We start from the raw sequence: 16000 nt of genomic DNA on the forward strand, positions 1-16000 counted from the left end.
AATATTCAACTCATTTCCTTCTACTAACTAAAAGGAAATAAGTTGAGAATCAATTTCATCCAATCCCAAAGACTTCTCAACTCGAGTTCTCTTACTTCTTCGTGGTTCACTAGACTCATCAACATCTTTAGAAGACATTTCATCACGTGTTCCACTTGAGTTAGGGATATTTTCAACATTTCCCTTTAATTCATTATCCGATGATAACAAATCTTCAAAGAATTCTGCATCACTTGATTCGATAATCACATTGGTCTCCAAGTTTAGCAATCTATAAGATTTGCTATTATTAGCATATCCAACAAAAGTACATTTAATGCCTCTTTGACCTAATTCGATCCTATTAGAATTTGTGTTCTTGCAATAAGCAAAACACCCCCACACTTTAAGTATCCAATGTTCGATTTTCTTCCTTTCCACAATTCATAGGGAGAAACCTTTATATGTTTAGAAGGAATTCTATTAAGTATCCTACATGCACTTAATAAAACTTCACCCCATAAATTAAACGGCAACTTAGCATATATAAGCATGGCATTAATCATTTCTACTAAGGTTCTATTCTTCCTTTCAGCCAAATCGTTTTGTTCGGGTGTCCTAGGTGCAGAACATTGGTGAATTATGCAATGTTGTTCACAATATAAGTTAAATTCACTAGAAAAGTATTCATCACCTCTATCACTTCTTAAGATCTTTATTTTCTTATTTAAATGATTTTCAATTTCATTTTTATAAGTCTTAAATAAATCAAATGCCTTGTATTTATATTTCACCAAATAAATATAAGTATATCTTCAACAATCATCAATAAATGTTATGAAACATCTATTTCCACCTCTTGTTAGCATGCAATTCAATTTACATATATCGGAATCAATAAATTCTAACATGCTAGAAGTCCTTTTAACGCTTTGATAAGACTTTTTAACCATTTTTGCTTCTACACGTGTTTTATATTTAATGGCATCATTTTCCATCATATGAAATTAACTCACAATTTCTAATGCATTTCATGGTACTTTTACCTATGTGACCTAATCTAGCATGCCAAAGAAAATAAATCAATCATGTAAGCAAAATCAATTTTATTTATTTCATTGTCAATAGTACAAAGTTTGACAATTCCTTCACATGATTAGCATTTTTCCAACAAACTTCCTGTTAAGTAATAATACAAATTTACCGGACTCAAAGACACTTTTAATGCTCGATTTTCTCAAAAGATTTTCACTCACTAAGTTCCTATTCATATCCAGAACATGTAGTACATTTGTGAGAGTAACATTTTTCTCAAAAGTGAAGATAACTTCTACACTTTCTTTTCCAATTACTTTGGACCGCACCTCGTTATCCATTTGGATCTCTAAGTCTCCATCCACTTCATTGTATGTTTTGAACAAAGATTTATCATATGATAGATGCACCGTGGCACAATTATCATACCACCAGCCAGGAACCTTTCCCTTATTTACATTTATTTCGCTTACGGTGGCCACAATCTTGTCTTGTTGGATGGAATTCACTTTACCCTTGGAGTTGTTGTATTTTCGGTGTCTACAATCTTTTGCGTAGTGTCCAGATTTCCCACAAACAAAGCATCCTTCTTTGGTCTTCTTCTTGAACTTATTAAGGTTCTTTGAAAGCTTCCTTTTGTTAGATTTTGTTGATGGTTCGAAATTTTCTACAGCATTTACTTTGGAAGTGCCCTCATGAGAATCACTTTTATCATGTATTCTCGACTCTTCCTCAATCCAAAGATATTTTTGCGGTTGTTCTAAAGAATAATTTTCGGAACTATGCATTATCTTCTTTCGGTATTCTTTCCAAGTTTCGAGAAGTTTGGCAATTATAGCCCCCCACTTGAAAAGTCTCCGGTATTTCAATTTTCACCGCCTTCAACTTATTGACAATTACTTGTATTTCATGTATTTGGGAAGAAGAGGAATGTTCTCTAAAAATTTAAAATCGAAGTACTTAGAAATTAAAAAAAAAAAAATTATACCTTCTTCTTTCGCTTTGTACTTATTTTCGAGCGCATCCCAAATTTCCCTTGCTAAAGTTGTGTTTGTATATAAATCATACAAACGATCCGATAATGCGTTGAGAATGTGACCGCTGCATATTAACTCATCTTCTTGGTACTTTTGTCTTTCATTTCTCACCGCTTCGATTTCTCCATTTGTTAATTCCGGTAGTGGCGCCAATTTTAGATCTAAGATGTAGAAGATCCTTGGTGCAGTGAGAAAAAACTTCAATTTGTCTTTCCATCGAGTGTAATTTGTTCCATCGAATCGATCTAACCGCACCAACTCTTGATTCATGAGTTTGATTGTCACCAACGTTGTCTCACTTTCCATTGCAGAGATGTCGTTTGAGATTGTTGGAGAAATTTCACTAGATTGGAGTAGAAATCACAAAATATGAATCGAAAACACCAATAACAAGATAATCATGAATTTGTATCAACGAATAGCTTGAACACGATATCATTGTCCTCAAACGATATTTGCCTTTTCTCCTGTGAATTTGCGATGCTTCGAAGGTTGTTGACAAATGGTTTGCAGGATTATAACAAGCCTTGCAAGGATTTAAGCATCAAAGCACAAGGGCAAATCCTAAAAAACTCAAAAAAACACAAAGAATGAATATGAATATGACTTTTAAAAACTTTGATATTTGATTTTGAAAGTAATCTAGAACCTTGATGTTTTTGTGATGTTTTTGCCTTCAACATTGATCCAATATATATAGGCATACACCACATTCACGAAATGGTACCAAACTTTAAACCAAAAGTCGCCAAATTTGAATTAAACACAAGAGAAAACGGCCTCCAACGACTAAATAATTGTACCATGCGACCATATGGTACAAACCCATGCGATCGCATGGTTTGTCCATGCTGAGACCATTTGGTCTAGGCATAAGGCCATGCAGTAGCATGAACAAATTTATTATTATTATTTTTTATTGTTGTTGTTTATTTTGAACAACAAATCATAGCAACAAACGCTCAATAGATAACAAAGATATGAAACTCGAAAAAGCACTCGTATGGACAGTCTATGCAATAAAAATATTGAAGTTGCTCCATACGTACTCTCCGTGCTGACCAGTCATCTAATATACCAAATACATAGATAGTTTCATGAGCATTGAACAATTTTTATCTTCTTCCTCATACAAGAGCCATTCACTGCTAAGCAGAGTGATCTAAACATACAATATCTATCATCATATTTACATGAGAAAAAATATACACACAGAAATTGCACAAAATTGCATAAATGCCTACAATACCAGGATACAACTATAAGCAGGTGCATCAAATATTCAAGAATCACCCAGTTCCCTCGAACATTTCATTAACTTTGCTGGGCTGGCTAGTGGCTCCTAGTCATCATGCAAGAAGAGCGCATAGGAGCGAGAAGTAGAGCTTGAGGAATGGTTAATGTAAAACCAACCAGTATACACTTCTCCTTCTCCTCCAATAGTATAGACCCTTAACAGCTCTCAACAATTGGTTCTGCAGGTCATTTCGATGGAGAACTAGTTCGTCTGGAGCAAGAAGATATTAGACTATATCCGTTTTACAGCAAAAGGGAAACGCACAAATTACCAAATGAACAACTCATTTGAAGGATCGATACTCTTTATTATGTTTGGAAAATGAGTTATGTATTTCATAACAAAACTGGAAATTTTCAATAGTAAATCAAGGAAACCATAACAGGAAAGGTATGATCTCTACTAGATGACCAAGCAACTGATGGAGACAAATCCTAGTAACTGCTATCTGGAAGGTCGCTGAGAATTAATTCATCAATATGAACTTCGACAGTGGATGGTGGTTGCTGGGTTTGCTGCCTTCCTGTCCTGGGGACTCTCTACTCGGTCTATGTTAAAAGTAGTCACGAACTCTTTTTTTGTTCCTAGATTGGTGCAAAGAATGAGATTTGGCTTCCATAAGTCCATTGTCCTCAGTATTCACATATATGAATTGATAGAGTTTCATGGGAATTGTCATGAAAAAGAAATATGATAAGTGTTATTGAACGATTTCCTGCAATTCTTTCCAATAAGTAAAGAGTCTAGCCACAAGTCTTGAGACAATGGTAGCAAGAAGGAAACCGTAAATACTTGGCTTCGACACAATGATAAAATATTGCACTCACAATTAGACCATATCCCTGAGATTTGATGAAAGAAGGTGCAACAGCAGTTAATACGTTGTAATTGGTGAAATCTAAATTCAATACAAACTATCAATTGTTTCCTCGTATATATATCTTTAAAACAAAGCAGAAAAGCATGTAAGCAATAATATAGATAAATATATGTGCATGTAAGGTAAGCAATACTCACCAAAATAGAAAATAACATTTTAGCTTATTTTCTTCCTTTATAAATCATTTGGTCTTATCCAATCTTCCCTACCAAAAACATGCCAATAAAGAAGAGAAGATCAACCCTCGCTTATCAAACATCGGAATTGCACATCACAGAGCCTCAAAAATATGAATGAGAAATAATTTATGCAGATTCGCTGCCTTCACACCTAAGTGATGGGCTGGAAGGTGGTAGATATGTTGCAGGAGAGCAAAATCAATTTTTAAGCGTTTAAGTAAATAGCTACAATCAGGAAATGAAAAATCATAACAAAAGGTTTCACGTGACAATTCGTTGACAAAAAATAATAACCATTTGTACAAAAGTTTATATTGGACATTGATGCAGCAGTTCAATCGAATGAATCTGAATAATGAAATTAAAATATCCAAATTACGATTTATGAGTTATATCACTAGAAGTGGTTGCAAAACACAATGACAACAATCATAATATGAAGTCTACGGAAGTATAAGAGTGACAACTTCAGGCACAAAATCGAATTGTAATCTCTGAAATATCACCCTAACTTCCTTTAATAATAGTTATCACTTCCTACACTCGCATTAAAGAAACGGGTGACAAAAATGAGTACAATGATAAAAAGCATAAATATATCGGAAATGTAGGAAAATGGAATGCCAATAAATTTGGAAAATAGTAATATTGAGAACTCATCAGACAATCAAATTTCAGTCAAGTCTGATGTCTACTTACTACTTATTAGCTTGAACTTGATTTGATAGGTTCCAAAAAATAGTTGCTAGGAAATAGCAATCTCGTTCCCAAGCAAGTTCCAGACTTAAATGCTTGTTAATAATGTTCATCCTCTATCATTCTATCCATACCATATAACTTCATAAATTTCAGTCTTGCTATGTCACAAATTGTGCACAATTTTGCCCGAACTGTGCACAACTTGGCCAAATCATTGTCACTGACATATGAAGATCTCCAGGTCCCACCAAGACTAAATTAAATGGTTACAGTGTTTCATATTTATCCTGAAATTAACTTGTGCCAAAGTTAAAAGACACCCATGTACTTCTACTAGGGATGGCAAAAAAACTCGTTCAACCCGATACCCGTAGGGTCCCATCTTGAATGGGTCGGGGATTACCCGCCTTACCGGCTAAATGGGATGGGTACGAGATGAGGGTCATTGCCCCGAATCGAGTATGAGGCGGGTACAGGAAACATAATCCCCAACCTGCTACTGGTCCTGTTTAAATTTAATTTCAAATTTAAGTTTTTATCAAACAAAAATAATAAATTTATTATTATTTTTAAAGAGAACATAAGTTGTTCTGGTAAACAAATAATAATAGGACATAAAAAAATAAAAGCAAAAAATAAAATAAATAAAAAGAAAAAATAAATGGGGGCGATAAATGGAGCAAATGACTGGCCAGTCCCACTTTAATTCGGGTATGGATATAGGGTAAGATAACAAAAATACCTGACGGGACGGGGGTGAAAATGGCCGACCCCTCCCATACCCACACTGTTGTCATCCCTGACTTCTACCAATACACCCAATCCTCTAGATCTAAAAAGAAAAAAAATAAATGGGACGATAAATGAGGCAAATGACCTGCCCCGTCTCACTTTAATTCGGGTATAGGTATGGGGTAAGATAACAAAAATACCCGACAGGACGGGAGTAAGAATGGCCGACCCGTCTCACACCCACCCCGTTGTCATCCCTGACTTCTACCAATACACCCAATCCTCTAGATCTTCTCCATCGAACACAAGTATAGTATTGCCTACATAATAACTCAAATCGGCTTAGTTTATCATCGTTTCCGCAATTTCTGAATCATCTTCTCCATCATTAGTACTTTCAATCAGATTCTATCTCTGAGTTGCTCCATAGTTGTCTACATTGCTTCTCCCAGGTGTGCTCTGAACCAATTTGATAGGTACAAAAAAAACACGGGTTATGAATTACTGTCTCAAATTACAAGCTGAATATAAGGAATTACAATAAATTGCTGAGCATTTGAGAAGCACAAATCTTTGTTACCATTTGATTGGATCCTAAGATCTGATGCTGACAAACAAGGCAATTAGAGAAATGATGCTGGGTTTGTATAGCAGTTGTGTTCGTATATTTGTTTATAATTCTGTAAAGGATGAAGAAAGCAGAATATCTAGAAAATCATCCTTTTTTTTTTTGGTATTCGATTGAATACATACTGAAAATGTATTACAAATTGAAAATGTAAACAATTACAGATAAATGTGAGCATTCAAGAGGATCACTCTCTCCCACCAATTTCCTCTTGATTTTAGCCTAATGACAAACGAACACCCTACTCAATCCCCATACCTGTCCCCTACTTTAACTAACTAAATGGAATTATCCATGTGCCATTGGAGCCTATCATGATGCTAGTAACTTTTTTTCTCGAACTTGGCTATGGGTACAAATCTAGGAGGGATCCCTTTCTCTTTAAAATTTAGATTACATGGATACGGCTGAAATTGATCGAACTTTTGGACATGGATAAGTCTTATTAGCACATATTTTCTTTTAGAATATTAATATTTTAGATGCATTTTTAGGGATATATTTTAATTGTAAACTTCAAAACAAATAGACAACAATTTTTTTGCTAGTTACTCTTGCTGATTGAATTAATCCATTGGGGGTTGATGTGTAGCATCGAGGGGCTGGTTCGACTTGATGGCTTGAAAATTCACGACTTTTTCAACGGCCTAGTTTTTTTTTAAAATAGCTTTTAGTGCTTGAAACTAGATGACCAGGCTTCTTTAGAAGCCTCTTTTTATACTTTATCAATTAGGCACACAGTGTTTCACTTCAGCAGTTCCCGTTTGCTGGGTCTCTTTCTCCAACTCATTTCTCAACAATGGCTTTCATCTTCATGCCACATCCTCTTTCAAGTTGAGGGATCGTAGCCAGATCCTATACCACTACTGGTGTCGTGTAGTGTCAACATGAGTACTTCCTCCATTTTGGAGAGTGAGCAAACAGGCTAGTAAAGATTTCATTATGAATTCTAAATATGAAATGAAATAAATCATAATCCGATGAGCACGAAAGGTGCACAAACAGCGCCTGAAATACTAAAATCTAGTAGGATATTTTATATATGAGCAAATAAAATTTACTTATAGTTACTTCTGGGTAAGCTTCTTTGCACAATTTATCAACTCACACACCATATAAAAACGAAAGCTAAGAAGCACATCTCACTTCGTTGTATTGTTAGTAAGTAAAACCATTTACAATCTAAATTGAAGAACGCGCATCTAAATTACAAAGAATCTTATCGTTGCACAACTAAAACTAATTAAAATAGTTTCAGTAAAATAACAAAATGGACCGTAAACACAAGCCAATAAGGAAACCAACTTAAATTTACAGAAATTAATCTCTCTGTATATAATTATTAAAGTCCATGTCTCTCCGAACTCCAAATTAACTGGGGAACTTTTCTACATGTAGCATGCTCACCTAGAGCTAAGGATAATAGCCCAGCCGGGTCAAATATGAAATATCCCCATGACATTGAAATAGTCTCCAAGAAAAGAAGAATAAGAAATTACGGGGAGACCAAAGCAAAGATTATAAGTCAATGGACAGGGGGATCAGAAGATGTGAACTTATGATATATAGGGAATGACATTGATGGCATAGAAAGCATTTCATAAATCTGAATCTCTGGCTTACATCGTCTTTAGTATCTTACCTTTCATAATCCGAATCTCTGTCTTGCCTCGTCTTCAGTATCTTACCATCTTAGCGTCGTGCAATCCGATTTACTTCTGCATGAAATTTATGGACATTAATTTCTTTGCGTACTACATTAATTTCTCCGTGTATATATTGACAACTTCATGTCTCTCCAAAACCAAATTAACCGACTTCAATTTTTCACATCCATCGTGCAATTACCTAGTGCCAAAGTTAATATCCCAGCAATGTCAAACGTCCCCAACACTTTGATAAATGCACAGGAACGTGTATATAGCTGCAGGTATTGCCATAAGAAGTTTTCTAGTAAGCAAGCATTTGGGGGGCACCAAAATGCCCACAAAGTTGAGCGATTAGTGCAAAGAAATGCACAGGAAAGGCGCAATAATTTTAAGCACACATGGATTTCCTCCTATTATGGAAAGACCTTTCCCACTCATCCTATTGCTTTCAACAGCATCCCAAAAGTTCTCAACCAATCTATTATTAATAGGTCGTATTACTCTGAAGCCATACAGCAAGCAACGCAAGGCGGCAGCAATTTTTCACATTCAATGTTGCCAATAGCTCAATATGCCCTTCAGCCTGACTGTGGTTACCCCACATGGCCAAAATCTATTTTGAGAAATTCCCAGTTTATTACACCGCCTCCTAAGATGGACAATCAGACCGTAAGTATGTGGAATTCAACATTTGGAACGACCAATTTCAATGCAGGGACAGTTTTAGACATGTCTGAGTATCTCTCAGCTTCTAGTTTTGCACAATCAACGCACGACAGGAATGGAAACACTGACTTAGAAAAGAATCAGGAAGGTCTAGACTCAGGCCTGGATTTATCACTTAGGCTTTGATGACATTGCTCTTATTTCTGCAATTGTAATCAACAATCGAGAATTTCATGTTATGATCGATTTCTAGCTATTAAGTTGCCTTAAGTTTCATGTCACAGTAATAGATTCTAGTATGTTTCTTAAGTGAAAATCAAAAAGGTGCTTTTTTGTCACTTAATGCCTCAGTTTTATATGTTATTAGCTATTCCTCGCTTCCCCTCAGTTGAATTTGTTATTTGGCTAGATTTCCCCATTGTCACTAAACACCATTTATATGCTGAAGATTTGAAATGTTCTGTTATGAGCATGTGTAGTCTTCTCATTTCTCGTTGTAGAGAGTTAGTTTAAAGGGGAAAAATACACGAGTGACCTGGGAATGCTAAAATGATGCTTACCGCTTAGTAAAAATTTCATTATGATGAGTGGCACTAATGATGCACAAATGGCGCACGAAATACTAAAATCTAGTAGAAGATTTATATATGCCGCAAACACAAAATTTATTTACCATTACTTCTGCTATTAAACACCAATTGTCAATTTAACCACGGAGCGTAATGTTGGAAAGAAAAACTGATTTATAGTCTAAACGAGGAATGCACGTTGGCATACACAAAATTACAAAGAAAATCTTACCCATGCACAACTAAACCTGTATCGATAATTTCAATAAAACAAGAAGAATGCTACTACTAACACAAAACCACTAACAAAACAAAAAGATAAAATACATAATTGTTTATTTCAAATTTTACATACCTTATTTGCATCAAGTGATTTCCTATCCAATGTAAATTGACTCTGGCGGTACCATTAAAGAAACCTGCAGAATAAGAAAGGAAATTAACATCAATTCTTTACCACGTCCTGGTAAGCTTTAAAAAAATACTCATATCTAGGCATTCAAAGAGAACATGTACAACTAACCCATGCCCCCAACACTTCAAAAAGTAGACAACAAATGGCTTAAAGTTTTATAGCTTACATGAGAGGATGTAATAATCAAGAAAATAGCAATTTTCACGAATTATCAAACAATAAACACACGGAAAGGCAAAAAACTAAACCCAATTCTCATTTTATACGAAATTTAAGACATATTTCCATAGTTTTTCTGGGGTCAACATTATGTGAAACCCAAGAGCTTGCCTTCAAACTCCTTTGAATTTGCTTATAGTATCATTTCAGTCTGTTGTGGAAGTTTAAGAATTTTTCTCTAAATGGTACCTCAATTTACCTGTCCTTTCGAACCTCCAAGCACCATTTTACGTTAAAAAAAATTGTAGAAGAAATCTATGCGTTTGAAATCCGGAAACAGAATTAAAGGAAATTTTGGAACCAGAGGTGATATTGTAGGAGATAATTTGGGCTTCTGAAATAAATTATGAATAAAACAGTAGCCTAGAGTAGTACTATTTTGTTCGAATGAAATGAGGTAAGAAAAATTGTTTTAAGATTCGTAACTTGTAAATTGTAATAAGATTTAAGCTTTGTTGTAATTAATCCTTGTATACAATTTACAATTTACAGTATGTCTTAAGTACTGTTATAAAGGGGTACTTTTAAAATTAATCTGGTCAAATCATTTAAATTCTACATTGACTCCTTATCAAAGGGATATTATGAAAATGACATATTCAATGTTAAAAGACAAAAATACCCTTAAATACATTATACAATTACAAAAGTTGATTTTTTTAAAAGATATGAATACCCTTTCACTTAACAAATAAAAATCAAACACTTCATACATTTCTTATCTGTATACTCCAACACAGATAAATAAAACACTCTCATCCTTCATCTGTTTCAACTGCAAAAAATTAAAAATTTATCGAAATCAGAAGTCGAAAAATTTGTAGACATCAATCTCGTCGGTTCAGTAAGTTTATGTACGCAAATTTAATCTTGTTTTAGTTAAATTATTGCATGTTTAAATCGATAAATTGTATTTCGACATTTAATTAGAAGAAAAAAATGTAATAGATCTGTAATTTTTGAAGTATTTGACCGGAAAAATTTCATCTGCATATTATGCCGGCGCCGGTGAATCGACTGTTTGACCGATTGTTAAACAGCGGACTGTTTTGGCAGACTGTTTAACAATCGGCCAAACAGCCGACTGTTTAACAGCCGCTCGGCTGTTTGCTAACTGTTTGTCTTTCTCACTTTTTGGGTTATTTATATTACTGTTGAAATTTTTCTTGTAATTAAAAATTCGATTTCGACATGCAGATATGGTTGTAGTCCCAATTTGTTATTTTGGTGATTTTGAATTGGACGAAAAAGATCAATGTGTATGGAAATTAACAAGTGATAAATGTGGTGGTATCGCAATTTTCATATCATCAGGTACATCGTATGCAGAACTCTATATTGATTTACAGAAGAAGTTGAATGTTGATCATTCTCAGTATAACATGGAATTGAAATTTAAATTCAGGGAGCATGCATCAGTTTCGATTCCACCTATAATGATTTCTTCTGTTGATGAAGTGAATTATCTGATTGAACTGAACAATAAGCACACGACTTCTCTTTGCGTGACTTTAGTAAGGAAGGATGTCGTCAAAGATGAACAAGTAGACTCGGGAGATGAGGATCACAATGCTAATGATTTTTGGGATACGGTGGAGATAGCTCGTGAAGATGATGTGGTTATTCCAGAGATAGTTGCACATAGAATTCCCTCCGCTGCTCGTGACAACGAGAATGAAAATGCAAACACTTTTACAAACGAGGACCTGATTAGTTTATCCCGGCAAAGACATGAGTGGGGTGGCACCTTGAGGGCTAGATCAAGTGGACCGTCCTCTAACTCCTCACGTGTGGTTCCTGATAATGAGAATTTATATGTCAAGCAACTGTTTGAAACGAAGAAAGAGTTGCAAGAAACCATGCACATAATTGCACTGAAATACAACTTCGAGTTTAGAGTGAAAAAATCGAATAGGTCGTTGTTGACGCTATCATGCGTAAGTGATAGTTGCAATTGGCGTTTGCGAGCAATGAAGATGGACACGAATGAGTGTTTCGTAATTCGCAAATATACACGAGAACATACTTATGAAGTGGGAGTGTGTCGCAATGATCACGGGCAAGCCTGAGCTTGGTTAATTGGTCGAGAGAAAATGCACAAGTATCAGGATCTACGGACAATCTACAGACCATCGGACATCATTAACGATGTTCGTCGAGAGTACGGAGTAGTCATGAGCTACCAGAAGGCCTGGAAGGCCAAAGAATACGCATTAGAGGATTTAATGGGCTCGGCAGAGGAAAGCTATGCTAAATTGGCCAGGTATTGTCATAACATGGAGAAATCTAATCCTGACTCGACATTTTTTATTGAGACGGAGGCCAATAATTGCTTCAAATTCTTCTTTATGGCTCTTGGACAATCCATTCGGGGATTTCGAAATGCTATGCGACCCCTAATTCTAGTCGACGGTACAACTTTGAAATCCAAATACCAAGGCCAGTTGATTATTGCTACATGTCAAGATGCCAACATTCAAATTTACTCTCTTGCATTCGACATAGTTGATAACGAGAATGATCTGTCGATGCGTTGGTTCTTCACAAAGCTAAGGAAAGTAATCGAAGAAGTCGAGGACCTTGCATTTGTTACCGATCGGGGACAGTCTATAATAAATGGTATTGCTGAAGTTTTTTTCAATGCACATCATGAGTATTGCATGTACCATATATAAGGCAACTTGAAGATCAAGTATCGAGGCAAATGCATCATTTCATTGTTTAGGAGAGTGGCCGAAGCTTACAGTACTGAAGAGCGTAATATGTACATGGTTGAAATAGGAAGCAAATCATTCCCGGTGTGAGACTATCTAACGAAAATGGGGATTGAACATTGGGCGCGCTCATATTTTACAGGACATCGATACAACATGACGATGTCAAACAACACGGAGTCTCTCAATGCATTATTTAAGAGGGATCGAGAGTTACCCATTCTCGTACTGATTGAGAATATCCGTACGAAGCTACAACAGTGATTTCATGATCGACGTGCGGAATAACATAATTGCACAACCGTGCTAGCCCCAACACAAGAGGTAAAGCTCTTAAAGACTGCAGAGGCTGCGAGAAAGTTAAATGTTGAACCACTAGACGAGTCGCGCTTCTCTGTGGAATGTGCACGTCATACGCCATATATGATAGATTTAAGTGATGGAACATGCACTTGTAAACAATTTTAGTTAGAGAGTTTTCCATGTGAGCATGCAATTGCGGTGGCTATGTATCGAGGATTTGCAGCGAGAACATTGTGCTCTCCTTATTACACTGCTAAAAACTGGAGAGCTGTGTATGTTGAAACTATATTTCCTCTTCCAAACGAAGCTTAGTGGGAAGTTCCCAATCATATTCGCCCGTTCAATACATTGTCGCCACCTCTCATTGAACCACGTGGTCCTGGATGTCTAAGTACTTCTAGAATATCATCTTCTGCAGAGTTTTTCTGACCTCGTAGGTGTAGCAGGTGCAAATCAGTAGGACATACTCACCATTTTTGTACAAGTCAGGTTCCCCTAAATGACAGTTAGAGCATTGTGTATTTCCATTGAAATGAAAAGTATTTACATTGAAATGAATAGTATTTACATTGAAATGAATAGTATTTATACTGAAATAAATAGTATTTACATTAAAATAAACAGTATTTACATGAATAATCACAAAAAATAATTACAAATATTAAGTACAAAAAATATTTACAAATAATTTATGGATCACAATTAAATTCGTATAAATTACACGCTAATTTATTTCGCCAATTCTGTATCCATGACCGGTTGATTCCATCAACCTTATGTGCTATACTAAAAAAATTTATGTATTTGATTGCGAAAATCCCACAATCGCCCCTACAAATGAACAAATATATGTTAGTTCGGTTCTAATTACGTACAAACTGATTACTAAATTAAAAAAAAAAGATTACAAAGACTTACGATATAGATTGTCTTGTCGTCGTCGTATCCCGCACGACGGCTAGTTTGTCATCCACAGTCAAGCTCGCATGTCTAGCCATCATAGGAACGATCACAGTCATCGGCTCTAAGATCTGCTCGAGCTGTCCCTGTGTCAAACATGAACGATCGGGGTCGTACACATATATCGTTGAATTTGGGAACACGATCTCCAGTGCAATACAGTGCTGATTCGCGATAACTGGAATGTACAAATGCGTACAACCATCCCATGGCTTTTCCCCGACACTCGGTGACAGCCCGATGACCCACTCGAGCATATACGCGGGAAGCACGTACTCGTTACCTAGAAGCTGGAGGGACTGATACTCAATGGACGGCACGGAAGAACTTGGTGTTCAGTATAATGCGGCCAGGCTTGTGGAATGATTGTGGATATCTCTCAACTCGATCGCGCAACAAGTCCATGGCCATGTCGATGTGCTACATCAAGGAAAACAAAGACATAAATACTTATTTCATTTACCAAATTAAACATAACGTATACAAAAAGTAACAATAACACTTCACTTACATCGTCGGCGAGCCAAGCCCCCTGAGTGGTGATATCATGGAACCACTTGTATGCGTTTAATATCATCCTTCGGGCTATCATGTGCGTGGCTCTAGAAATAAAATAGAAAAAATATTAAACGAAGCATATACGAGTAATTCTAGTCTACTAAATCATACAATACTTACCCGGCCAACTTTTTTCGCCACTCAGTCTCGAATGCTTTCCACTTCGCATGGTCGATGTCCCGAAACAGATTGGGGTACGTCTCATTGACGAACCTCCTCCTCTTCGCCTCAGTCGTGAAGGAAGAGACGACGTACTGTGAAGGCACTCTCAACCTCTTGCCAACCACCGTCTCCAGCACGTCAACAGCTTGCTTTTTTGCCTGATACATTGCCACCTCCTCCACCCAGGGCTCATCCCCTTCTCCATCCCCTCATCTGCCACGGTCTCCGACGGGGCCACTCCCTCATCTGCCACTCCAACATCTGCCTCCGTCTCCGTCCCCGACGAGGCCACTCCCTCATATGCCTCCGTCTCCCTCCCCGACGGGCCCCCATCCTCTGTCACTACTTCCGTCCCATCGGGCTCCACAGATAAAATAAACGATTCCCATGCATCATCATCATATATGTATGACTGCCGGAGACCCCCATCTCTATCACCCCCTTGATCACCGTTTTTGTCAACCCATCGACTACCGGCTATATCACCCCGAAGTGCTGCAATCTTATTCGACAAACCTTCGACCCTTCCTACCAACTGTCGTCCCAGATCATCAACCCTCTCTATCATCTCTCGAAGCAGCCCGTCGACCTGCCCCTCTATAAATCTGCTCCAATGGGCGTACAGATCATCAAAATAGTGCCCCTGTCTAAGTGCGGGAGATCCACATGAGAGGTCTCTGGACGGGGGAGGTAGAGGAGATGCCCTCGACGGCGGAGGAGATGCCGTCGACCGCATCTTTGGAGGAGGAGGAGATGCTATCGGCGGCATCTCCGGCGGAGGAGGAGATGTCCTCGGCGGAGGTGGTGATGTTCTCGACGGAGGTGATCGTCGATCAACTGGATCACGCTCCTACATTAGCAACAATATTACAAATTATTAACTTCATCCATAAATGCTAACTCATACAAAACGATAATCAATAGATTTTATTTAATTCGCTCACCCAATCTCGATCGTGGATCGGATCTGACATATGGTCGTCTTCGGTGTGTGAAACGCCTAATTCACGCACAAGACCCTGAGTCTCCTCCTCCATCGACAGCGTCAACTCAGTTATGACTTCAAGCTGACGTATTAATATTTGAACTAGTTAACGATCATACAATCAGATGTTAAATTACGCACAATATAAATTACAAATGCATAATACTCACTTGAGGGTCGTCCAGGATAGCCGATAACCGTTTCTCAGTGGAACATCCTTCCGATCGAGATGCTTTCCAATGGTGCATCCGAGGGCAGTATGTCTACCCATGCCTTGCAAATCGGGCACCCAATATGGAGACGACCTCATACGCCCAGATCTACAACACATAAA

The 16000-nt window shown here is 37.1% G+C and overlaps 1 long non-coding RNA gene across 2 annotated transcripts; it reads right to left on the bottom strand.

Annotated features, from left to right (window-relative positions):
- Window positions 1–6132: 6132 nt before the first annotated feature.
- Window positions 6133–10357, bottom strand: LOC111381986. 2 transcript variants are annotated; one of them, XR_002700445.1, is made up of 3 exons: window positions 10184–10357; window positions 9706–9769; window positions 6133–8184 (listed from the first exon to the last, which is right to left on the bottom strand). It is a non-coding gene; the product is annotated as an uncharacterized LOC111381986 (long non-coding RNA). The 2 variants fall into 2 exon arrangements; XR_002700444.1 differs by having other exon boundaries at window positions 10174–10357.
- Window positions 10358–16000: the final 5643 nt, after the last annotated feature.

Source organism: Olea europaea, unplaced genomic scaffold (assembly GCF_002742605.1).
Source record: "Olea europaea var. sylvestris unplaced genomic scaffold, O_europaea_v1 scaffold2413, whole genome shotgun sequence".
NCBI lineage: Eukaryota > Viridiplantae > Streptophyta > Magnoliopsida > Lamiales > Oleaceae > Olea > Olea europaea.